The sequence below is a fragment of the Neopsephotus bourkii genome, unplaced genomic scaffold (genome assembly GCF_033783945.1).
Source record: "Neopsephotus bourkii isolate Nb327-2 ecotype Australia unplaced genomic scaffold, CSIRO-AGI_Nbou_v1 NB_1572, whole genome shotgun sequence".
NCBI classification, from domain to species: Eukaryota; Metazoa; Chordata; class Aves; order Psittaciformes; family Psittacidae; genus Neopsephotus; species Neopsephotus bourkii.
The window spans coordinates 3,288,662-3,313,568 of record NW_026902048.1 but is presented as its reverse complement, the minus strand read 5'-3'; the positions used below and the strand labels follow the sequence as shown (position 1 = coordinate 3,313,568).

General features: G+C 42.9%; 1 long non-coding RNA gene across 1 annotated transcript in view; it reads right to left on the bottom strand.

Moving 5' to 3' along the window:
- Window positions 1–24,907, bottom strand: part of LOC133221971 (uncharacterized) — a 149,408-nt gene that overhangs the window by 104,361 nt on the left and 20,140 nt on the right. The window contains exon 5 of the long non-coding RNA XR_009728134.1: window positions 24,465–24,662. This is a non-coding gene — a long non-coding RNA (uncharacterized LOC133221971). The remainder of the gene's footprint in view (window positions 1–24,464; window positions 24,663–24,907) is intronic.

The window sequence follows — 24,907 nt, the reverse complement described above, 5'->3', positions numbered from 1 at the left end:
TTTAAAGTTTTCAGTGCAGTGTAATGTTGCTGTCCCATGGCCTCGGCTGCCACCTGCAAAGATCTGTCCTCTTCGCCACTTGGCTTCTCTGGGTTGCTTGTCCACAATGAAGCAAATCCAGAGGAGGCCACAAAGAGAATGAGGGGGCTGGAGAATCATTTCTGGGGAGCCAGGCTGAGAGAGCTGGGGTGGGTCAGCCTGGAGAAGAGAAGGCTCCTGAAGGGGAGACCTTAGAGCAGCTCCAGTGCTTAAAGGGGCTACAAGAAACCTGAGGAGTGGCTTTGAACAAGGGCCTGCAGGGCCAGGCCAAGGGGAATGGCTTGAACCTGCCAGAGGGGAGACTGAGATGAGCTCTTAGGCAGAAGCTCTTCCCTGTGAGGGTGCTGAGGCGCTGGCACAGGGTGCCCAGAGAAGCTGTGGCTGCCCCATCCCTGGCAGTGTTCAAGGCCAGGTTGGACACAGGGGCTTGGAGCAAGCTGCTCCAGTGGAAGGGGTCCTGCCTGTGGCAGGGGGTTGGAGCTGGATGAGCTTTAAGTCCCTTCAACCCAAACCAGTCTGAGATTCTGTGATTTTATGAATGGTCCTACTCATTAATTTGGAGGTCAGAAAGAGCAGCATTTTATGGAAGAAGGCCAGATCCAAAATAAAGAGGAAGCCAAAATTAATTGTTAAACTAGAAGCCAGCCTAAATCTTGATACTTGGATAATGAATCAGACAACATCTACCACACCAGAAGAATCATGAGTATTCAGGGCTCTAGTTTTGCATCTCTGACTGGGTGTAAAACCCTGTGTTCATTCCAGATTGTATGTTGCCATCTGTCTCTGCTTCTCACCACTCCATTTGGCCACATGCCGCTCATTAGGGCACATGCCAGTAAAGAGAAACATTAACCTGAGGTTTTCCTTTCCCAGTACTCTGTGTGTGCTTCCTTAAGGTAACCAAGTCTGATCTCTCCTGCCCCTTGTAAACGTGGTGCTGAGCTGGAACCAACTCCAGGTTCAGGGTAGTTCACACTGTAGGTCTGATTTGATTTCACTGATGCCTCATTGTGCGTGCCTTGAAATCTGGGCATGAGACAGAAAAATAATAGAGGAGAAGCAGCTACAGTGCAGGTAGTGCCAGACAAAAGAACCCTTCCTTTAGAAGAGAGATCTATGGAAAAAGTGGAGGAACAAATTCATCAACATCTGTGGTCTGGCAGGTGAAGCAGGTATTGATTCAAGTAAAAATGGCACAACTGGGCTGCTAAGAACAAACACAGCTACAAGACGGAGGAACATCTTGTATCTAGGTAGACATGAATGTTCTGATTCCAAAACTTAGCTCAAGGTCATCTCTAAGTGCAAACACAGTAACAGCTATGGTAGTTTGTGCAGCTCTGAATGACAGCTGAATCCCAGCAGTTTCAGGAGCTCAGATCAGACTCTACATACTCCATAACTTCCCGATGGCAGGGCTTTCCTCCAGGCCATAACCATCTTGCAAATGTAAAGCTGAGCCCAAGACACAGGGAGAACTCCCTACCAACCCTATCTTCTCCATGCAGCCCACCAACATCTCACACCTCCTTTCCCTCTCAGTCCCTGCTTGGTTCATTTGCTGCCTGATTTTGCTCCATGCCCACCCTATGCCAGTGCCCCCCCTGCCAGGCAGGGCACCAGCCATGTGGTCTGTACAGCCAAGGCTGCAGGGGAGTGCTTGGGGCACAGAAAAGATCAGCTGTTTAGTGGCATCTCATAGCTGTGAAGGGCTGGAGCTGCTTCATCTCAGCTCCAACTGAGTTCTAAGGTCAGCAGAAGTTGTGAGTGTCTGGTATGTGGGGAAGCAAAACGATGTTCTGTGAGTAGTAGGGTCTCACAGCCTCTGCTCAGATGAGAATGCAACTGGAGATACAAGTCAGAAGCCCCTGCCTATTCCCGGAGACAGGATTTTACTTGCATGAAAGACACATGCTCCTCCTTCCCATCTCCTGCTTAGCTAGGAACTGTGTTCCCCTCTTTAGGTAGTACTTACACCTACAGCCCTTCTCTGCCTTCCAGTTATGTTCATATCTGGAGGCACACAGCTCAGCTTTCTGCTCCATCCTGTTCCTCTGCTGAACCCCACTGAACATTAACTACGCTATACAGGGCTGAGGAAAGACTGTGAAAAGCATCTTGCATATCATGGATACTACTTGCAAGAGAAGAAACAAAGTGAGGACCAAAACCAGCCTTCAGGATTTCAATCAGTGCACAGACCAGAGAGAATCTGAATTAACTTCTGGACTCTAGAAAGGTTTTCTTTGCTGCCAAAAAGCTTCTTAGAGCCTTCTAGGGGGAGTTATGAGTTATTTCAGAAACAGGAGGACTTTTTTCAAGGGGAGAACTGTGCTTTTGGGTCTTTCTTTGTATTCCTGAGCCAAGGTGCACCTGCCTTCCATTGATCTCCTGTACAACTGGAAGAAAGCCAACATCCACCCGCAGAGCAAGCCCCCACCAGAGCAGCACGATGCTCCATCAAACACTGGCCACCTATCCATTGTCATGTATCCTGTATTTGTCACTAGCCAGATCAATCCCATGCTGTTCAGCACATTTTAGGAACTCGGGCTAATAAATCATTGAAGTGCCTCTCACTTCACAGATGGTAAGTGCAGTTCAATGAAGGTAATTATAAAAAAAATTACTTCTGGAGCAAAAAAATCAAAACATGGGAATATCTGTCTAATAGAAAAGGCCTGCAAAGAGATTTGGGAGTTCTAATAATTCTGAGGAGCAGGTTAAAGGTCTGAGAGTCTGACAGTAGGTTTTCCCTCTGATTGACTGAATCGATCCTGTCCTCATGTAACAGCTCTGGGCCCCTGTATCTCTGAGATTTCAGGTCCTGGAAACAGTGCTGAGGAAAAAGATTGTACCTCTCACCATAATGTGCTGGGTTTTTTCTTTCTGCAAACACAATATCCGTCACTATGAAGGCAAGATGATGGAAACATGCAGATCCTGCAGGAAGCAGGGAAAATACTAAAGCAAGACCCTAATTCCAGTAACAGTGGCAAAAAAACAAAGTGAATTCCCAAATTTCCATTTGATTTTTGTCGCTGGATTTCAACATGACACACTGTGACTGTGTCATTTCAACCTACCACTTACATGGTTCTTTCTAACATGCCAGAATAAAACACCTTAGTTCTTAGATGACACATATAAAAGGAAAAGGCCCTTCTCAGCCAACATCACTAAAGATGTATTTACAAATGGTCAAACCATTTCTCCAGCTAAGAGGCTGCAGCAAGTGAAGTCACCTTTGCCCAGGCATTGAGGCCACAGTTACTACCACCTCTGTGATGCATAACCAAGGGAAAGAAGCAAGATAGACTAGAGGAAGCAGTATTTCTGAAGGACCTTTCATTCCAGGAGAGGTTGAGAGAACTGTGATCCACCAGGACCCTGTCCTGACCCTTCATGTCTGGTCTGGTTTGTCTCTCTGACTTCTGACTTCTCCCTCCATGTCTCCTAGTTCCAGCTTCAGATCTAAGCACAGAAATGGGCTGCCTCACCTTTTCTGGTCTTTTTTGTGTAGGAGAGATAGTTCAGTCAAATGTGGGGCTCCCAATACTACTGAGATACAGAACCAAATATTTACTCTGCCTACTTTTGCATTAAGCTGTACACCCCATTTTAACAAACCCATTAAGTTTTAAATCACGTAAGGCCTTCAACAGAGAGCCTTCAGAGTTTAGGGTGTTTACCTGATCCTCTTACTACCTACTCAGTTGTGATCTTCATCTTGATCTAAAGGCACTACACTGACTATCCCAAGGGCAAGGCTTTGCTTACAAAGCACCAGGTAAACAGAAGTGGCTGTGTCTCCTCCTTCCAGCTTTCAGAACAAATAACACCTTTTCAATTGCAATGACAATGTGAGGAGCATGACATTTAGTGACGCATTCTGAGCGACCTTAAATCGTTATGTAAAGGAAAATGTACAGGCCAAATGTGAAATATGATTCCAGGAACTGTTAGGAGATTTAGAGATATGAATAAATTTGTGGAATGAATACCTGCCTTGGACCGTTCAGCTGGACCCAATAACAGCCAATCACAAACCCCTTTTTATTATGAAGAGTCCTAACAGCAGCATAAAACATACAGTGCAGCTACAAAAGAGAAGAGTTAAGGTGAGGACAATTTAGGTGAAAGTTGTCACTGTGATGACGGCAGGAAGAACAAGCTACATCCCCGAGACCTTGGAACTGCTACAAGAGACTCGAGAGATCTTACCTAAGAACCCTCCCTGGCATTTGAGTACACATCCAAACTGAATCAATAAGGTTCTGAGAGCTATCTAATGTGAGGTAGCAGAAGTTCTGTGATTTCATAAGTGGTTGAAGCTTTCCTGTTTAGTTCCACTAAAGTCATCAACTAAACCAGTGTATAAACTAGGGAGCCCTGAACTCTTACTCCCTCTCCTACTTCAACAACAAGCTCCATTTAATTAGCACTTTTATCAGGCTGAGACATCTCAAGGTGCTTTATGAAAGATGTACTATCGTGTAATCTGCAGTGCCAAGGTAACAAGTGAAATCAAGGAAGCAAAAACAAGAAAAGCCTCGATTTAGATTTATAAAGCAAAACAGTGACAAACGAAAAACAGGTTGAGTTCTCAGCAGGCATATATCAGCAGCTGAGTTCTGTTCTCCATCTGCTGATACTCCAGTACACTGACTTTAGGAAACTTCTACCCAAGTTTCACATTCACATTTCTACACATTAGTTTTTTTAATGTACCTAAGAAAGAAAATCTGGAAGCAAAGTTTTAATGTTGCTGACTGGTAACTCCTCACTCCCCTTTAAACTGAGCTCCAGAAGACTCTACGTGGAGTAATTTAACATTGGTCACCTGGCTTCTATTTACTGTCTTGCCTGTGGATCAAGAAGTAACATGGGTCCCATCTCACAGTCAGATGTATGCAGATACCCACATCCGGTGCAGCGTTATAAGTGAGGCTGATACTAGAACTGACATCTTTCAGATGAGAAATTCAAACACTTGTCCAGTGTGGTCTTCTCCTAATTATCCAGATGGATACTAAAGATCACATGACACTCTTCACAAAGCATGGGGAACAACACTGGTGCCTTCAGCAATACTCTCAATGACAGGGTTTTATGTCCTAGACCATGAATAGCCTTAAACAGATGCTGGTTTCCTCTAGAGTGTTATTAACATTACTGATCTGGATCATGGGACACATCCTTATGTTCTTACTCAGATTCTGTTCAGGTAAAACACCCAGTAAATGATGAGGATTTCTTTGCCTGCTTCATTATCTTCCTAAAAGGCTTATTTCTAGAGGCTATCACAGTCAGAACATGTTCAAGCTCTAACTTCAGCAGGAAGGTAGATGAAGCTGAAAGAAGACCACAAGTTATTAGGGTTAAGATTTAACTTGAGGAGTCCTCTCAAGCTTGTCAGTTGGGCCAGACTGTTATTAGAAACACCGATAAGGAAATAAATAGACACTTTGAAAAATCACATTTCAAATGCCTTCTCTTGTAAAATGCTTTGCTAGGCATTGACCTTGCTGCATTTTATTATACGCTGGACCCAGCTACATTAATAGAAGTGATGTCTAACGTGCTAAAGTCATGACAAAAGAAATGGTAACTTAAAGAAAATCTTTTTCTAAGGGGAAAATGCAATTTTAATGACAGCAAAGCACAGGATTTGTTCAATGAAAAAAAAAAGAAAGAAAAATCAAGAGCTCAGGCATTTCCTGATGTATGAACCAAAGAAATTATACAGTTGAAAAAGACAACCTCAGAGAACAAGCAGGAGGAGGCAGAGATTAGCAAATGAAACCCACAAGCTAATCTCACGATTTCTGAATAGTTAGGGTTAGTGAGCACACACTGCTGGGAAAGGTTCCAAGGCAACAGGGAAATAACAAGTCAGAAGCAATGAATTAGGATCTCTCTGCTTCAAATATATAAAGTATGTATAAAATGAAAGTGTCATGAAACAAAAAATACACCAAAAGGCCAAAATAAGCTACATTTTCAACAGAGCTTCACTGATTTTATCAGAACTGCGTTTTTAAACCCAGATTTCCCCTTTTTCAAAGATAATATGCAAAAGTTCACAGTTCGTTGCAGCAGAAAAAAAAACATCTTTGAACACAATTTCACATTACCCCCTTTTCTGCCTCTTGGCTCCTGTGATGCCACTAAACCCAGAATGTGTTTTAGTTCAGGAAGATCTACTGGCCTGTCAACTTTCAAAATATCCATCAAGCTGTTTTTGTAACACATTGGGGCGAGGAAAGGGGAAACCAAATTTGAAGGACTTGTCAAAGCTCACAGTAATTTATGAAGCAAATGGAAAGTGCCTTTGACAGTAAGAAACTACTTGCCATGAAACTACTTTGCAGAGAAATAAATACTACAGACTAAACTGGGATGCCAAACTTCTTGCCAGTGTCCTACCAGGGGGCTGTGCAGTGCATTGCCCTCTCTTGCACGTCATTTACTCCACCTTTGAAAGAAGATGAGAATCCTAACTGTGAAAGGCTCATCAACATTCATCAGTGGAACAGTCTCAAGGAAAGGTTAGAGCCCTCCTCACTTTTACCTTCTACTGAAGCCCCACTATGTCCTTATTTACATATTGCTCAGGTTACAGCAGCACACAGAAGTGCCAACAGCAGAGATCCTGTTAAATTTGGCACCACACACACATATAATGAGATATGGGAGTTGTAAAGCCTTGAGGAATCATGCTGTGATCTCATGAGATGACACAGGGAGTGTTTCTGTCCCCCACTTTCAAGGTCAGGAACTAAGAGTACTCAAGCTAGCAAAGGTGGCAGTTGAGTCCAAGTCTCCCAAGTGCCTTAATGATGATTTGGACTAAGCAGAGCTAAACATCACACATAACAACAAATATCAGCAGGTAAATAAAGTTTACAGACAGAGAGAAAGAAAAACTAGGACTGACTAGAATTTTTCCATGTTGTATGGAATTGGAAATGCTCTGCAGAGATTTTGGTTTTAAGAAAGGAAAGCTTTGATAGAAGTATCCTTTTTCTGGTAAAAAAGATGGTGTGGGTAATATCACAACTAAATAGTCTATCTCTGTGATAAATAGCCAGTCACATTATGTTTGTCAAAGCCTCTGCAGAGCACCCATTACTTTATTACTGTTATTATTTCTACAGGAATAGGTTTGCACCAGTACTGTCATGGAGCAGCCTGATCTTCCTCAGGCTTTTTAGGTCAGAAAGGACCAAATGATTTGTTGGGCAAGTCAGCGAAGGGATGCAGTGGGAACACAAAGGCTATGATACAAGGTGAGGGTACTTCAAAAGATACCAGCAAATACAAGCCAACACAGAGGGAACAACTAAGCTAGAGCTAGTCTTGTGAGATAATTGAGAGTGGTGGGCTCTGAAGGAGCAGGCACAGACTGAAAAGGACAGTTGAATACAGTGTTTTGGGGACTTACTCCTCACAGAGCTTCTAATAATAGGCAATCATTTTAGCACAATGTTTGGAGCATTTAGCAGAAATGAGACAGCTGATGCATTCTGCACTCAGGCTGAGATTGAAGAATGTTTGCGGAAACTGAAACACCTTCATGCCCGGTGAAGTGGAAAAGGGGTTACAAGTGGCTGCTATAACTCAGTGCAAGTATTATCCAGCCAGCGCTGAAAAGAATTCAGAAGAGTCAAGATTCGGTGGCTCACAGAGCCACTGGAATCACCAATTTGTGGATTGTTCCCAAATACAACTGAGACTGGGAAAAAAAGTTGGTTGTGAGAAAAGAGACAGAGATTCCTTTTGTAAGCCCAGTGGCATGGGGCTGATGAGAACCACAGGCAGCGGTTCTGACCATTGTTTGTTCATGTTTTGTCTGTAAATCTGAAAACTGTAATAACATCTCATACTCCCAAGGAAGATTGAGAAGTACAGCAAAGATAGTCTGAATGGCTCCTTTACAATGACCTCCATTTCGGAATCCCTTTATTCCTTATCTCATTTAATCAGTGAAGGTTATTAATGGAAACAACCCCAGGTTTTATTGGTCCTTAATGCCAATTGCTTCATAAAATTAGTCAGGAGATGCCAGTATGCAAGTTTTCTTATTTGGCCAAGTAAAAGTGAGCCTAACCTCCAGTGTTACTAGTAAAGCAGAACTGTCTTTGCCATGGAAACTTTGAGGGTTTCAAATGAGTCTGAAATAGTGAACATTGCCTTTGGCTATGCCTTTTTTTTTTTTTAAATTTCAGCTATTTATTTATCTTTTTCATTGTTCCCATATTCAGTTTTTCATCTGAGTTTGATCAGGTTTGGATGATTTTATGTATTTGTCAGCCCAAGGTCAGAGTTTGTATGACTGCCTCATTAACTTAGGGGTTTTAACAAGTAGCATAGGAGCTGTGGATTCCCTTAGTAGCAGACAAGCCAGAGTCTTTTAATATTTAGGATGTTGTCTGGGATCCAACTGAGTTTTGGTTTCTATGGAATGAAGTCTATAGGAAAAATAAAAAGCCGAGGGCATTGAGTCTGCATTCTGGGGATGAACTGGCAGCAAAGAAATACCACTGTTCCTGTTGTAGGCTTTTGCATTTTTACCATGTTTTGCATGCAAAGTGATGGAACCAAGATAAATGGTTGCAGATGATTGAAACTAGACTCCAGAAAACAAAGTGAGTTTACCCAGTGCATCGCATATCTACACTGCAGATGTGTGCCTGGTTAGCAGGTCGTGCTGAAACAATTCTGAAAGGACTGCTTGTAAAACTGGTCTGGAGATGAAACCTGTGTATCCCACTTGAAAAAACCATCATCAGCCCCAGCTCAGTTTCCAAGATTTGTGATCATGATGTAATTGGATTTTTCCTTCATCTTCCTTTGGGTTTCCTCTGTTTCTTAAAACACTGATGAAGAATAAGCTAATGGGGGGAAGGGGCAGCTCACCCTCACATCACCCACATAGTCCACTCATAAGAACACAAATGTTCAAATGCAGCTGTTAAAGGGGGCTGTCTATAACCTTAGAATTAAAACCCACAAGAAGAAGATCCTAAGTCTCATCCCCATTTTCCCCAACCTGGACAATTCATGTCAGAAAGGGGTCTATCAGAATCAGAAAAGGGAGGCAGTATGGAAGACTTTTATATGAGGAAGACTCACACACACTCTTTAGGATTTCAACTTTGAACAGAGATGACTTAGAAATTATTTTAGGGGCCTACAAACTTGTGAATGGCCTGGAGGGGTTGGACAGAAATGGGCTGTTCACCATCTCTTCCAGTATGAGAACAAGAGGCCATTAGATGAAGCCCGTGAAAGCTGTGTTCCAACAAGCAAAAGAAGGTTGTTCTTCACGTAACCAAAAACAGACATGTGGAACTCTGCCAGAGGCATTATGAACACAAAGAATTTACATGACTTCAAAGGGAGGCAGGGCCGGGATTGGGAAGAGGGATCTAAGCCCAGAGATTCTGAATTTAGCCACCTCCTTCCATGACTCTTTAAATCTACTGCAGTGCATTTTCCCTAGTATGTTGCATATAATCCCATTCCAAACAGCTTTCCTTGTTCTCACTTTCAAATGGTACCTCTGTCTCCTGACTGCCCAAAATGCCAGAACCTGCACTTATCAGAAGAGAGATCAGATACAGCTCCCTCTTCTTTTCACTTCTGAATCTTATAGCAGTCTCAATGCTTGCAATGTATGAAGAGGTCACATAGTGATACAGTAATTCAGGACTTCAAAATGAATCTCAGCAGCTTGGAGTAGATGACTAGTATTAAGCATGAAAAGGAAGCCTAAGCAAAACAAAAATGACCTGGGAGATGAGTTAATTCTCTGAAATGAAGAGCTCATTGAAGGTTAGAAATGAGTCTTACAGAAATGGCACAAGAAAAGGCATAGAGGTAGCGTATTTATGTAGGAACACATGAATATTAGTGAGAAGGAATTCTGAACTCTCAAAAATTATGGCCTGTTTCTAATAAAAGCTCCTGTTTACTGGCTAGGAGATAATTCAGTTAAAATAACAAATAGGTAAAACTCTCTGCTAAACTTCAGATTTATCCCTTGTAGATCCAGAAGGCAGAAACTATGGGACTTGTAATTCTGCACATACACTCAGAGCAGGTACTCCCAGGGTATTTCAATGTACAAGAGTTCATGATCAAAATGGTGCATAACCCAGCACTGTTCATCACTGAGAGACTCGAGTCAGGTTATTCAAGGCTTTCTATGGTAAGATTAATAACAAGGAGCATACTGAGCCTGGAGCAAAGCAGCATCGAGGTCATGGCAGGATAGCTTCCAGTCTATCAAAATAGCTTCGTGAACTTTGGGAAAAGCTACTAGATGCAGAGAGGTCCTGAATAACTCAAAGTTATCAACGGTTCCTCAACACAGTGTACATTTTTAAGTATTTCAGAATTCACAAGGCCATTTTCATTATAGGGCGTTATTGTTCATTTACTTCTAGTAGCTGCAATAGGAACATTGTGTGCTGATTATCAAAAGGTACCTTTTGATGCACAGACCTCAGTAATGCAGGGAGAGATGGGATATTTAGGTTAGATCATAGAGCGGGGAAAAAAAGTCCTTTTACTAAAGCACCAGTAGGTTTGAGACCAGCACATCACAGTCCCCCCACTTCATGCTCTGTTGACCTGCCTCTCAGCGCAACCCATGCCTCAGGTTTCAGAACAAAATGAATTACTCCTAATGTGTTGTGCTACACAATACAGAAAATGTGTTAAGAAAGGACCAAGAAGCAATGGCAGGAGAGAAGAGAGGGAGATACAGATTCCTGCATGCATAACGTTTTCCAAAGATCAGCAATCTCATTAAAAGGTTCAGATCTTGATATTCACCCACAGCATTTGCTTCTGTAACCTCCTGTGACAGCAAGTTCCTGTGCTGCGTGAGAAAGCATTTCTTTTTGCTGCCCCATATTCATTGCCATTGATTGCATTGATTGACCCCCTTTTAATTAGTCAGTGCAAAAATATAAAGGGCATCCAACAGGGTTCCAGAGTGACATAACTTGACATAATGTAGCCTTAATGTGATGAGCTGCTGAAGTTGTCAGGGTTCCTAGAAAACCCTTGCATGAAAACTTTAGAAAAGACACAGCTACACAATCCTACTGATGCAGAAGGTTCAGCATTTCAAAGGCTCCATGAAGGAGGATGAAATCCCTTATGTAAAATCCCCTTCCATCTCCAGGTAAGCGGCAGAGCAGAGGAACCATTCCATTTCACATGTATTATCCTCCTAATAGTCCACCCTCCCTGTGCTTTTTGATCCTGGAATTAAACCAGATGAAACTCCACAGTTTTAGCATTCCAGCAACAAAAGGGAACCTGATCTCTTGCCTACTCATGTGTAATACACATTACAAGGAAGAAACTACTTAAATTCTACCTTGTCCTTCATCCTTATTCATTTACATCCATATGAAAAGCTTTCTCACCACCAAAGCATTCATACTGTTCCTTCCCAAAGTGTGTAAAGAGGAAATGAACACAAGATGTTACATTTGCCCTGCAGGTGTCCAGCTGAGCTGGAATCTGTTCCTGTCCGTCTGCCCAGGGTTTCTTACTGTATGTGACACTTAAGGTTAAAAGATTAAGGATTGTCTACTTCTTTTTTTATGGTAGAGGATGCTGGTTGAGGTCACCTGAAGTGAAATGCATCAGGCTTGCAGACAAGCACAGTAAGCCGTACAAGAACTGGGAAGCAAAACAGGTTTGCATCTGGAAACTCCAGAGTGGGATGCATTACGCCCCAATAGCATCCCCCTTTTCTCTTCCTAGAGCTCACTCAAGAAACTCCAATTGGTTCTTGCTTTTAAGCTTCTGGTGAAGATCGCCCTTCCAAACAAACCCTAACCCTGATACATCACTAGAATCTGGTTGGTAACACAGACTTCTCTTCCAAAATGAACTGACCACAATTTTATGTGTTATTTTTCCCTCTGCCACGCTATCCATAACCTCTAGACCCATGCACTGAAAGCCACAGACTTCGTATATCTAACTGGCTCCAAAATTCCCATTTTGCATATCTGAATCACAGACAAACACATCTTAAATTTCAGCAGTGGCTCTAATACAGGAAATGCACTAGACAATGACATGACCATTGCAAACCTGGTACAGTCACAACACCAGGTAGGTATTTCCATAAGCACATCAGTACCCCAGAAGCTGCTTTCATGGTTTAAAGGGATTTTTGCAGACCAAGGATTTTTCCTGGCTGGCCATAGTTTATTTTATTTACATTTAAATAGCACAATTATGATGCTGTTCCCCTGTGCTTTGCATGTATAGAACTTCTGGGGGTTTTACTTGCAACTTTAATAGATAGCACATACTGAGTTTATTTTAAATGGCTTCCTATTCAACCCCCCCAACCCAGGCTATCCAGTACCAAGGCTAAATTCTACCCTTCAGAATAAACAAGCCTTGAAGCTTTCATTTCTCTCTGACTTATCTCTGATCTGTTTGAAAAACCTGACCAGATCTCTCTTTTCCTCTCACAAAAATTCACACTGAGAGAAGTAACATCATCACAACCTGTCAACACTTAGAGGCTAAACAAAGAAAGAAACAGATCAAGAAAACAGAGATGAAAAGCTTTGGTGCCCCTCTTCCCAAACTAATACTCCCAAAATGTGTTTGGAGGGAGGGGAAAGGAGCCATTGTTTGAGCTAACACATCAGCCGATGTGATTATTTAACTAGCTATCTCCATCCCCAGACATATCAAATGGAATGCAATGCCAGCTGAAAGTATTCTGTAGCCTTCAGTGATGTGAAACACATAAGCTCTAAGGCATACAGTTTGGCTGAAGGCTCCAGCTGGCACTGGTAGTTTTATTCTACTGTGAAAAACATGAAAGTCCTCAGATGCCCTTCTGATCATGGGAGCTGAGGAACTTCCCCACATCAGCCTCACATGTACTCACACTGCAGTTAACACGCTCCTCCCGCTCTGTCCTTTCCCCCTCGCTGCAGATGTGTACACATGTGCGCACGCACGCAGCCAACGTTCTGTAGTCCAAGAACCCTGTGCTGGGAGTCCATGTGCCGTTGTGTTTGGAAGGGGGAGACATTCTTTGTCCAAGTGCTACAAAAGCTGGGCCCTCAACTTTCACTGGAAGGTGGCTGCAGCACATGTAAAGACCATTAAGGGCTCTGTTTTGCTTCCTAAGTTTTCACAGTTTTTCCTCCCTTTATGACATGTTTATTGGCCTTGAAGGCTGAGGAGGGATAACATAGGAAACCAAAGTCTTCCACTCAGCTCTGAGTCAACTCTTGTGCACCTCAGCCTCATTTAAGGGCAGGCTGCACTCGGCATGGTGGCTAGCTAGTGCGAACAACTGGAACCATTAATCCCTGTTCACATCTGATTTTTGGCAAAATCTAAGCCAGTGGGTCCAGGGCAGTTAAATGTGCTGCTTGGCAATTAACAAAAAAGGTTACAGATGAATATTATTTGGTCTGAAAACAAATCTGCAAGGGGTTTTCAAGACTGGTGCCTTGAGGATTACAGCTTATTTGTGGAGCTTTAACAGGAAACTGCTAATTATGACACCTGCACAACTTCCCTTGAATTAGACCCTGGGGATGCGTTGCCTTGCCTAGAGATGTTAGCCAAAGCCTCAGGCTCTTAATCCATAGCCGTCACCTAAAGTGAGAACAGAATAGGCAGCCATAGGGTGTTTGCAATCTTAGTTAAGAAAGGGTATCACACAGTTTAAACTGGATTTTTCCTTCCAAGACAAACTACTTGAGTTTCGAATACTCTTCCAAGAAGGCTCTTGTGAAATCAGCAATCTGATCCGTTAAAATGGCTTCCAGTGAAAGTGTATACATACACAGCACTACAAAATTGCTCAGAAAAGAGAGTCAAAGCGTAAGAATCAAAGCAAATAATCTAATTGATATGATTGTAAAACAAGGGAATGTCACCCGGAACCACACTATTTCAGGTTAAAATGGACATGTGTTCCTCAAACCTTGCTCCTCTAGGTGAGATGAATACTCATTTCCAGACTTTAACAAATACATTTTTACAAGTATTTTCTAGAGCTGCTGTGCTTGCAGCTTGTCCCTGCTTTTCAGTACAGAGTGTCCATGCTGTGAATACAAAAGCCAGGCTATGGTTCAAGAAAGCTTCAGGCAGTGCTTTACCCAAGATGGACTCGCAGAATCAGATGAGCTTGCACGTCTTGCAAATATTAAGGTTCTAAACATCGCATGAGCAGCTACATTCTGGGAGAGACTTTGGGAATAATCTGCCATGACAGGCTTTCCTACACTGCCCACTGCTTACATAGCACATGAAGCCCATGCCAAACAGGCTGGTGTGTCTTTATAGAATGATCAGCACTTCCTGAGCTATGTTAATGTGTTAACCCTCCTCCTCCTCAGCAATTATCAGCCCTTTAGCCTGTGTATGGGTCTCCCCATGCAGCAACAGGCTGATACGGCTAACACGGCTGTATGATTCTGTTCCAGAGCTACACTGGGTATTTCTGCATGGTGCTTTGTATCCTGAGAAGATATTCAGACCACCAGGATATGGGAGATAGCTGCCTTAGGAATCTAGTCATGGCTCATTCCCCATAGCATCAAGAAAGCCTCCTTCTTAGTTCTGCAGGAAGTTTCCCCTTGAAGTGCAACTCACAGACAAAAGCCATCCTGACGGCAAATAATGACTATAATGCTTTACTTATTTTTTATGTTTAAATCAAAGTGGTCAGTGGCAAAGACCAGTGACACTGCCCTCATCATGGGAATATAACAGGCACTCCTTGACGCCTTGGAGGCAGGCTCTCATTTTATTGATAGCAACATGCCCAAGGTAATAACTGATCCCTAAGTCTTACACAGTGCTTCTGTTCAGCAGACTGATGAAGCTGTCTCCAAAAATAACCTGCCAGTGCCATGCTTGGACTGCAATGTCCAAGCCAGAACCAACCCTCTCATCTCCCAAGGTCCTGACACTCCCATGTAGCACCACACTGTGCCTCGCACTCTGACTCCCGGATTGGCTGCAAGTCTGCTCTGACCTTACTGAAAGAGCAATATTCAAACAATGACGAAGCAGAGCAACATTTCTGTCCTGTTGGAGCAGCCAGGGTTGATAAACGGGTGGCAGGACAAGGTTAAGCAATGCATTCATAGAAGAAAGCACTCACGGGTTTATTTCCTTGCCTCTATCCAATGACTTTTTGCAAGTATCTTAGTCCTTTTTTGTCTCAGACTGCTGAAACCATGGGAGCATTCCAAGTAATAATAAACTCCTCGTCTTTAATTTATAACTCCTAAAAATTGACAGAAGCCCAAAACACTTTTTTTAAGCCTGAAAAGGTGGCAGAGATGCATATTGTGTTGTCAGCACAAGAACTTCTGTGGCTGCAAGGAGAGAGCTGCCAATGTGCTCGCAGAAATAGCAGCAGCATTTTGTTTATCCCTGTAAAGCTTGGCCAGTATATTTTGCACTGAAGGAGCAGGTTTACCATAAGGAAGAGGGAACTGCTGCCTCCATCCTTTTTAACATTGCCCAGTGTGGAGCACATCCCAGCCCCAGGCTGTGAGCCCTGCTCTCCTAGTGTCTTGTGGCTGCATCTATTGCAGGAGCACTGAGAAGGGGCTGTAAACCCTCCTGCTTCAGTTTACAACCCAGAGCCTGTGCCTCCCCTCCTCCACAGCTTTCCTGTTGCAAAACCTGGGAACCAAACATTCATCAGTCCCATTGCACCCTCTTGTCCTTCCAAAATGTGCATCTGTGTTGTAACAGAGGCACAGAAAGCAGGGGGTTAGGAGCACCAAATCCTCCATCTGCAGCCTAAAGTTACAACATAGGAAGGAGTAGGAGAGGGAGAGTGGTGCACACAGCAATACAAAAAGCAGTTTTTGTGCCAGGCTCATCAGTGTGGCAGGGTAATAAGGTCAATGTGAAAACAACTGGAAGGCACATACCCCAGTAAACATGTGCTGAGTGAAAACGGCCCGACCTTATGTTGTAGAATCCAAACCCATTGAGTCAATTGCCAGAAAACATGACATGACCTTTCAGATTCAGTGAGCATCAGATCCAAGAGCAGGCTGCCGTGCTCTTTTCCATTTCACTGCTGCCCCCGGAGGGCCTCAAGTCACCTGAAATAATAGCTCAGGCTCCAAATCTGCACTCCTTTAATGAAAAAAAAAATACACATGGCATCAAGTTTGACCCTGGTGGCAGATTTTTTATATGCTTAGCTCAATTTCTTTAAACTTAACAACAGTGCGCTTATATATATATATATATATATATGTTATATATATGTTATATAAACCTTCCCAGAGCTGAGGCTTTCCTGCAGACAGCCCATTTCTGGCAATGAAGGAAAAAACCTCTTGGTTTTGTGAATGAGGAAAAATAATTAATAGCTAATGAGGAGCTCATTCCAACCCACAGCTTTCCCTCCCCAAACAAGTAAAGGAAAAGCTATTCCAGTTGGAACATAGTCTCTTCGCTTTCTAGGCTGAGAAATACATAAAGATGTATTTTCGCCCACAAAGCTCCAAATCTTATTTTAATCCACAGAACTCAAGCTGCCCATGAGAGGAGTAAAGCTGTGCAGCGTTCCAAGCACTAGCAAGATGAGAGCTTGCGATATTAAGTGCAATTTAAAATGCACTTTCCCTCCCACTAAATTACTTTCCTGGCTAAATCCTGATTGAATTTTTTCTCTCCTCTTCCTGTCCCCCTGACAGACTGAAGGGGCTGAAATTTGAAATCAACTTCAGTTTTAGGGGAAATATTTATTTTGGGGGCCAAACAAGGAGCTTTTTTGGATCCTATTCAGATGTTCCCCTCCTCTGTCAAAGAAGCAGAAAGGAGAAGCAAGGATCTGTGCCGTCTGGAAACTGTATTTATTTTGACTTGAGCTGTGCCAACCTGCAGTATACAAATACTCCGTCAGAACTGCCTACCATCTGTGTTTATTGTGGAGAAATTGCAACATCCAATGGCCAGTTCAATGCAGGTTAATTGCAGGCGTGTATTGAATTCCCTGGAGAGCCAAGTACACAGTTAGCTCCCCCAGTGTAATCTCTTTCTGTTACATGAAGGAAATCAAAAAGAGAAAGAACAACAATGCCAACCCACGGAAGAGCTTGATGCCTCTCTGCACAGAGAGGGGGGTATCTGCAGGGAACAATAAGGGTCTATTAAAATCTTTCATTGGCACCGCAGAAGTAAAATGAACATAAATTAATCAGCTACAAAAGATGGGAAAAGTGCTGGTGCAATTCTATTGAAGTCCATGGAGTTACGGAAGGGACAAATTTAACCCAGGATCTTTCAATGTTTGCATATTTGAAAGTGGCTTGTTGGGAAAAATGGGCATTCTTAGAAAAGAAAACAGGAGTTTGAGAGGCTCCCTGTGAAATGCCATCCTTTTAATACCCTGAGCAGCCACATTCTCACCACAGCCATACTGGCATTTATCATTTCCTGTCCTTGAATTTATAAAGCCATCTGCCCAGGATTTTCCGGAGTGCTGATGAACTGTGGGCATCAACCTCGTGGGTTTAAGAGACCCAGGCTGACAATGTCTGCACTGAAAATCAGTGCTCTGCAGAGGTGTGCCAGATTGGGCAGGACCACATGCAAACACTGTGGTGTGTTTTGGAAGAAGGCGAGGACCAGCCTCATGCCCATGTGAACCAGAGCAAACTCACCAGATCTGGAGAAGGAGCTTTAGGGATCTGCAGGGACTCAGGGACTGCAATATTTATACACAATAAAATGCCTTGGCACAGCTTCCCCATGAGCACTGCAGCCACATCCAGCCCTGAAGGGCAGCAGCCTGCTTCTACATGGACCAGGCATTAGCTAGCCAGGCTAGAAAGAGCTCCAGGGCAGAGCTTTGGATGAGATAAAGACAATGGATGAGATACAGTGCTTCAGGTACCACACAGTAAACTGGTATCACAGAGAGCCGCATCATTTCCTTGACATCCCCTTTTGCTCTGGGAGAAGTAATTCATTTTAGCCTTAAAATACCTACTTCCCACCTCCCTAGCAAGCTCTGTGCTGGCACGCTGAACTGACAGGAGTGTGACCCCTTCCTTCAACCCAGGGGAAAGCTGTACACCACCCATTTGCTGCAGGACATCCAGAGGGGTTTAAGGGGACAGTTGGTGCTTGCTCCCCCACCTGCTTGTGCACAAGCAGCCTCTGAACTGTTTGCCTCTGGGGGAGGTTAATGTGTTTTTCCCTTCCTCTTCACATTGCCAGTGGTGATGTCCTTTGCACACACTCATATTCTTGGGGGCATTTTTAGCTCTTCCTCCCTCTTCTCCCAGATGTCAAAGCTGCCATTAAATCTGCCCAATTTATAATGCTAAAGCCTTTCAGCCAAGGCTTAGTCATCTCACGCCTCATCTCACTGCAGCTTTCTCCCCTCCAGGCTTCTGCCCTCATCCCCTCCAGTCCATTTATCCACAGTCACCTACCTTCTCTGCCATCCTCAGATCCTTCTGCTTCCCAGCCAATGCTCATCACATCAAAGCTTATTGTTTTCACATTCAGCACCTTGCACAACTTTTTTTCCCCTTCCCACTTCCCCCTCTTTTCACTTTCATCCCGGCCCTTCTCAGCTCTCCCAGGAGACAATTTGTTCATGGCTTTCTTCCAGTCTCATACCAGAGTTTCTTGTTTATGCCAGAAACCTTGATGAGGCTACAATACTCTACCAGGTCAGACCCATGTATCATAAGCCTCTGAGTAAGTTTAGTTCTTCCCGGTTTTGAAACATTAAAATAATCACCATGAAAAACAAAATTAACGCCTCACTTTTCTACTTCCTTCAGTTACATCCCAGCCTGGTGTGCTCGCACTGGCTTCAGATGACAACCTGTTCTTCTCAGGCCTCATCCTTTGGGTGTAACATTAGGGTTATACAAGATACCACATAATAGTGGCTGTGCAGTCTTCCTGAAAACTCCTCCCTCTCTTATTTCACCCAAAACCATCCTATTACCCTATTTTGAAAGCAAATCTTAAAATATCCTTCCATATTACAGCACTTACAATGAAATATTCATAAGTGGTGCAGGGCTGGATTCTTAAAAAGCTAAGTCTATATGGCTTTGTTGCCATCCATAAAATGTAACTGGCTTTATTAACGTGTGTTGAGTAGCATCAGCTGGAAGGTTGGCCCCACAACTGAACATTTGAATAGACTCAAGTCACTGATTCTGAACTGAGTTCAAAAAGCACCATTGCACCCCTGGGATTTTACATTGCCAAATCTATTTCAGCAGCTAAGGAGTAAGAACATGCTTCTCTCCACACCAAGTTCTCAGTTCAGAACAAGCAAGAGGCGGAGGCTCCACATACGCTGTTGTGTAAACTGGTGACTCTTTCAGCCTGAAGCTGACACCTATAGCCATGACCCACAGTGCCCTCATTTACCTCCCGAATTAAAAGGGAGCACACCAACGTATTTCCTCTCTTACTCCTTGCATAGTCTCTCACACAAGGCTTCAGACGGCAAAGTTCATCATTAAACACAGATTTTCACCCCCAGGAAGTTCCAGAGGCCCAGAGAAAGATGCTATGAGCTCGAGCTCCTACAGTGGTTTCAATTACTGTATGCAAGGGACATTTAAACAAGCTTCCCTGGATAAATGAGAGAAAAGAGCCAGCACACTCAGCATGAGCAAAATAAAAAGCAATCTTCAGCTGGTGCCAGCCATGCATATTTTGAAAACCATCCCCTTCAGCCATCACTAACAAAAAGTCAGCAAAAACTTATTTTAGAATCTGAAAAGACAGAAATTTAAAGCATTTGGTGGCACAATCTGTTACTTAGGGACAAGCTCATTAAAAATGCAGGAGGACTATTTACTGAAGGCAAAATGCAGACATGCACTTTTGCATGTAGAGCAAGCACGTACTGAATGATAGGAACACCTTTCCTCCTGATTGGAATGGGAAGGAGAGCTGCTTTAATTGTGCTGATGGATGGATGGCTTTCTGAAAGAAGGTAATAATTGGAGAAGCCAGTCCAAAACTTGGCATAAACTCATAAGGCCAATGACTAAGAGACTGAATTCAACAAGAAAATTGCCATTGGGAGTTAAAACGAGCTTAGGAAGAACTAGGTAATGGACCCTAAGCTGCATGCACATGAGCAAGGGCAAGAAGTGTCTAAGTAGCAGTCTGAGCAGCACAACTCTGTGTTTGAGAGGTGATAAAGGAAGAAGAGCAGGGACCAGGCAACTTGAGTTTCAAAGGGAAATGCTACGAAATACAGAAATAGGAGCAGGAGAATCAGAAATCAAGAGTAGTGACACACTGGGAAGATGAGACTGAGGAAGACCAGTGCAACTGTCAACCCAAATCAGAGGGAAAGGAGAGGGGAAGGACCTAGAGCAGAGGAGGTTACTTATTCTCCTTTTTCCCCTGAAACTACTGCTTTGGCCTGACCAGCTCTGCAGACTGCAGTTAAAGGTTGTTAGGGAAACTCAGTTATTTGAGCTGGTGACTGATCTCACCATAGATTTATGTTGCTACAAATCTCTGACTTAAATCAAGTAGCTACTCCTCATCTTGATAGATCAGGAGCAAGCCCTTGGAAGTGAAAAGTGTGATAAGAGCATGAAGACCTTTCTTAAAAGACAAAGACAAGACCCTGCACAAAACCAGGCACTTGAAGCTCACCACTATGAATTCCGTTGCTACATGAAGTCATATCTCAGCCATTCCTTTCATTCATGGGAGCAACTCACTTGTTTGTTTCAAGACAACATATGTGCTGTAAAGTATCTGAGAGTAAATGCAATAACCATAAAATAATCATTACCAGACTAATATGCTTTGTAACTTCCTAAATCTTTTATATGGTGGCTTTAATGTCTGGTCTTCAGCACCCTGGATGTCCATGGCTCCTTGGAAATAGGTCTATAAATTTAACTTAACAAAAAGGAAAGCAAGGGAGCTGTCAAAAGGCATAAAATCAAGAGGTCCTGTCCAAAAAGAAAAAGGTGTTGGGGAGAGATTGGCAAATTGAAAAGGGGTTAAAGTTTAGGAGGCTTGCAAAAGTGAGTAGACCAGCTCCATAGCAAACCTGTATGACCACTGCACACATGGAAAAGAAGGAAGAGTGGAAGCTGGCTTCCCAGTCAAATAAAATTTTTTTTTTTGTGGTCAGAGAATTTATTGTGGCCTATCTCCAATATCCTACATGATTCAGAAGACTGAATATCGTTCCGAACTGCTCTGGCTTCCCCAAAACCAGCTCCTGAAAAATGAGATTTGTGACCCCAACACATAGCCCACTTGACTACCTCGCACTGCTTCCAAGCTTCCCATCTGGTGGCTAGAGAAGCATCCTCTCTGCTGGATAACTGGAGACACATACTAAGATTAATTCATTCAAAATAAGCCTAATAACAAAGTAGAAGTTTATAAAGAAGTCAAAGTCTCTTCCATATTGTTTGTTTTGCTCCTTTAAACGCTCCCAATCTGGCAAAGATGAAGGAACATTGGGGGGAAATGTATAGAGGGAAGAAAAAATGTCTTCTTTTGGTACAAGAAATAATGAGGATAAAATCTTAAAAAGATAATCCAAGAAGCCTTTATTTCTGTTTCTCTGTTTTGTTCCCTCCCCACCACTCCCTGTTCTGCTCCCCTTATAGAAAAGATAATAGAGTGTTTAACACATACGGTGTGAAAAGGGAATGGAAAGGAAATAAAAGAATCAGTACTCCTGGTGAATAATTTGGCTAGAGGAAAAAGACAGATACAGATCAGATTCTTTTGATATGTTAAAAGCATCCCAAAATGCCTTCGCTCTGGATGCTTTTACACAAATTATCTTTCATCATAAAAGTACAAAATACATATAATGGACAGCTCATCTCTCTCCAATGAATATGTAGCCACTAGCTGATAAGATAATAGACTAAACGCTGACCTGTCACAGACTTGACGATCATAAAAGTAGAGTTTAAAAAGTTGGTTCTCACGTCTCAGGCATTTAATGGGCAGGCACTAAGAGATGCTTCCAACCTTCAAACTCTTTTCATGCTATTCTGCCTTAAGAAGCACAGGCATAACTCTCAAAGTTATTGTATTTGGAAAAAGACACTGTTTATACATATACTTCTCCTACAACCTCAGTTACCAGGAACTCCTTCCCACTTAACCTTAGAATGACTTTTGTGTCACGTAGTTGTTCTGAAAGAAACAGATTAAAGATCCCTTTACTGAGTGCAGCAGCCCAATCTGGTTTATATTCTAATGGCAAGAGGCACCTGAGGCATCAGTTGATGGATAGGCTCCTAATAAACAATAATTATTATTGCAGTGTGCAAACCAGCTGCACTGCTGAAAACAGAGAATCAGAAATGGAAACTCTCCTACTGGTTTTATCCTTTCCTGACTCACCCCTGTCTTGCCATGAGATCCTTGCCTCCATTCTTCACTGTGCCACAGTGCCCATGAGAACCAGGCTTCCTATGTCTCCTTCCCGAGGCACTTTCTTCAAGGACTGGAAAGACAATGTATTTTTGGCCTTAATTAATCTAACAGGCAACTTCATTCCTGTACATAAACCACACCTATCTGCTATGTTTTCCCCCTATGCTGCAAAACAGCCTGTATCCAATAGCTCGATCCTTCTCTTTTCTCAGTATCTCCCTTTGCAATCTTACAGGGTAGAAAATACTTCTGTAAATAATACATCAAGGGAATTCATTTGAACTGGGCAGAACTCATTACAGAGTGGTTTTACATAGCTCAGCATCCTGTCAAATGCCACATTAAGATTACCTAGTTATTGGTAAATAGTGTATTTTAAATCAACAGCCAGCCTGAAAGGGAACAGCATGTAGTACTCGGAGCTCATAACTGATAGGTCTGGGTTCCTGTTACAGTCCTACTAGTAACCCACCATGGGATCTCTGGAAAATCACTGACCTTCACTATCACTATTTTACACCCTGAAAACCAGGGAGATTAGCTGAAAAATTAGTTATTAATGGGGTTCTAGCAGCAGCCTCATACAGGTAATAGCATCTTTTCCTGTTATATTAACAGAGGCTCAGTTCTGTAGAGGAATCTATGTGCTTAGTTCCACTACAGAAACTACATGAAAACAAGCACCTTGTGTGGACCTGAGTCCTTCAAAAATAGCTTGCATGCAGACAGTGCTAGACCATACCAGTGAGCAATACACATGCTGCCTTAAACAGAAAGAGGCGTGTGTTGTGTGGCACTATGAATGGTGAAACTGGAGATGTTTCTTGTGATCTTCTACATACACTGAAGTCTGTTTACCTAGAGCCTCTCAGTTATAATGTACTTGCCGCAACAGTGGCACATCTCTAAAACTTCTATTTATTGTGCTCAGGAATTACCACAGTGTGACTCCAAATCAGTCCTATTTGAGTTAAAACCAGAAGAACAGAAAGTGATTCATTTAGGCAGTGTTAAGGACGAACATGCCAGGAGGGCAAAAGCAATGTTTTAATTATTTTATGCCAAATAATCAGAAAGCACAATATGCCTGAAATCACCTTTAGCAGTCTTCTGGAATATATAAGAGCCTGGTCAAGCTCAGGCTGAGTGATTGCTAGGTGAGAGCTTACATGATCGCGCCACTGGCTTGTTAAGACACTTTCACAAAGGCCTTTTGATTTCACCTGCACCAGCAGCTTTCATGCTGAAAGGTTACACTTAACAGTCAAAGAGAATCTATGAGCTCAATGCAATATGAGCCATTTCTTAGTCACAGAAGGAAAAAGACAGAGATTTCCCCCCAGAACCAGCAGGGTATCACTCAACACAGAACCAGAACCTGAATGCAGCATTAATAAGAGTATCAAGTACATTGGTCTATAGTTGGTGGGTTTGTGGAGCTCTGTGAAGCCCTAACCCAAGAGATATAAAAAGGCAGACAAAGGGATGAAGCAGTGGCCTCTCTGCAGATGAGAACAGAGAGGTATATTCACCCTTGGGAACCAACTTGTTGGAGGGACAGAGGATTTGCTCAATGTTGTGAAAGAAGTTAGTATTGAGGCAGCAGTTGCCACTGTTCCTCCATGACTGTCCCTGGTGCTGCTTATTCCTATCACAGAGCTGGGGCAGGGGACACTTCTCTGGTGCCCTCCATCGCTCAGGGTCATTACTCAAGCAAACCAATTTCTCTGGCTTAATTCAGCCTCTACAGCTGAATTAATGGAATCCACAGGTTTCTGTAACTGGAAATGATGAGAGGCTAAGTCCAGTCTAGAAATGCAGCACCTTTCTTCACAATGGCTGGACAGAGTCCCACCAGACTGTTAATCTGGAAGTGCTTCAAAAGGGTGAAGGTCTGCTGGTAGGTACTTTGGAATTCACTCCCCACCTTTTTCTGCCAGATCCTGGATTGCATAACTTACTCTGAGTGCTGAAATGCCCATCTTTCTCATTCATTCACTTGGGCAGGGATGAGGATGTGGAACCTCTGTGTTTTGCCACAGAGTTAATACGGTGGCTTATGCATTGCTCTGCTGTCATGAAAGCAGGCTGATACTTCATGCTTCAGACTGTATAATTCAACTACTGTCAAACATCAAAATCCCAAGTATAACAGAACCCTGTAAAGAAAGGGAATTAAATGACATAATATATGGAATATGAGCAATGCTCAAGAAAGGATAAATAAAAGCGAAAGAGGCACAATCTTCCATTGAGGCCTGAAACCTATGCTATGTAGCAACCTAGAATGGTTACTTGAAGAAAGAACAGAAAAGCTCGTCAGGCCCAACATGATGCTTCTTCCACCTTCCAGCTTCTGGCAGTCTGCCATTTAGGGATTTCCTGAGCCAGAGGTTGCATCTGC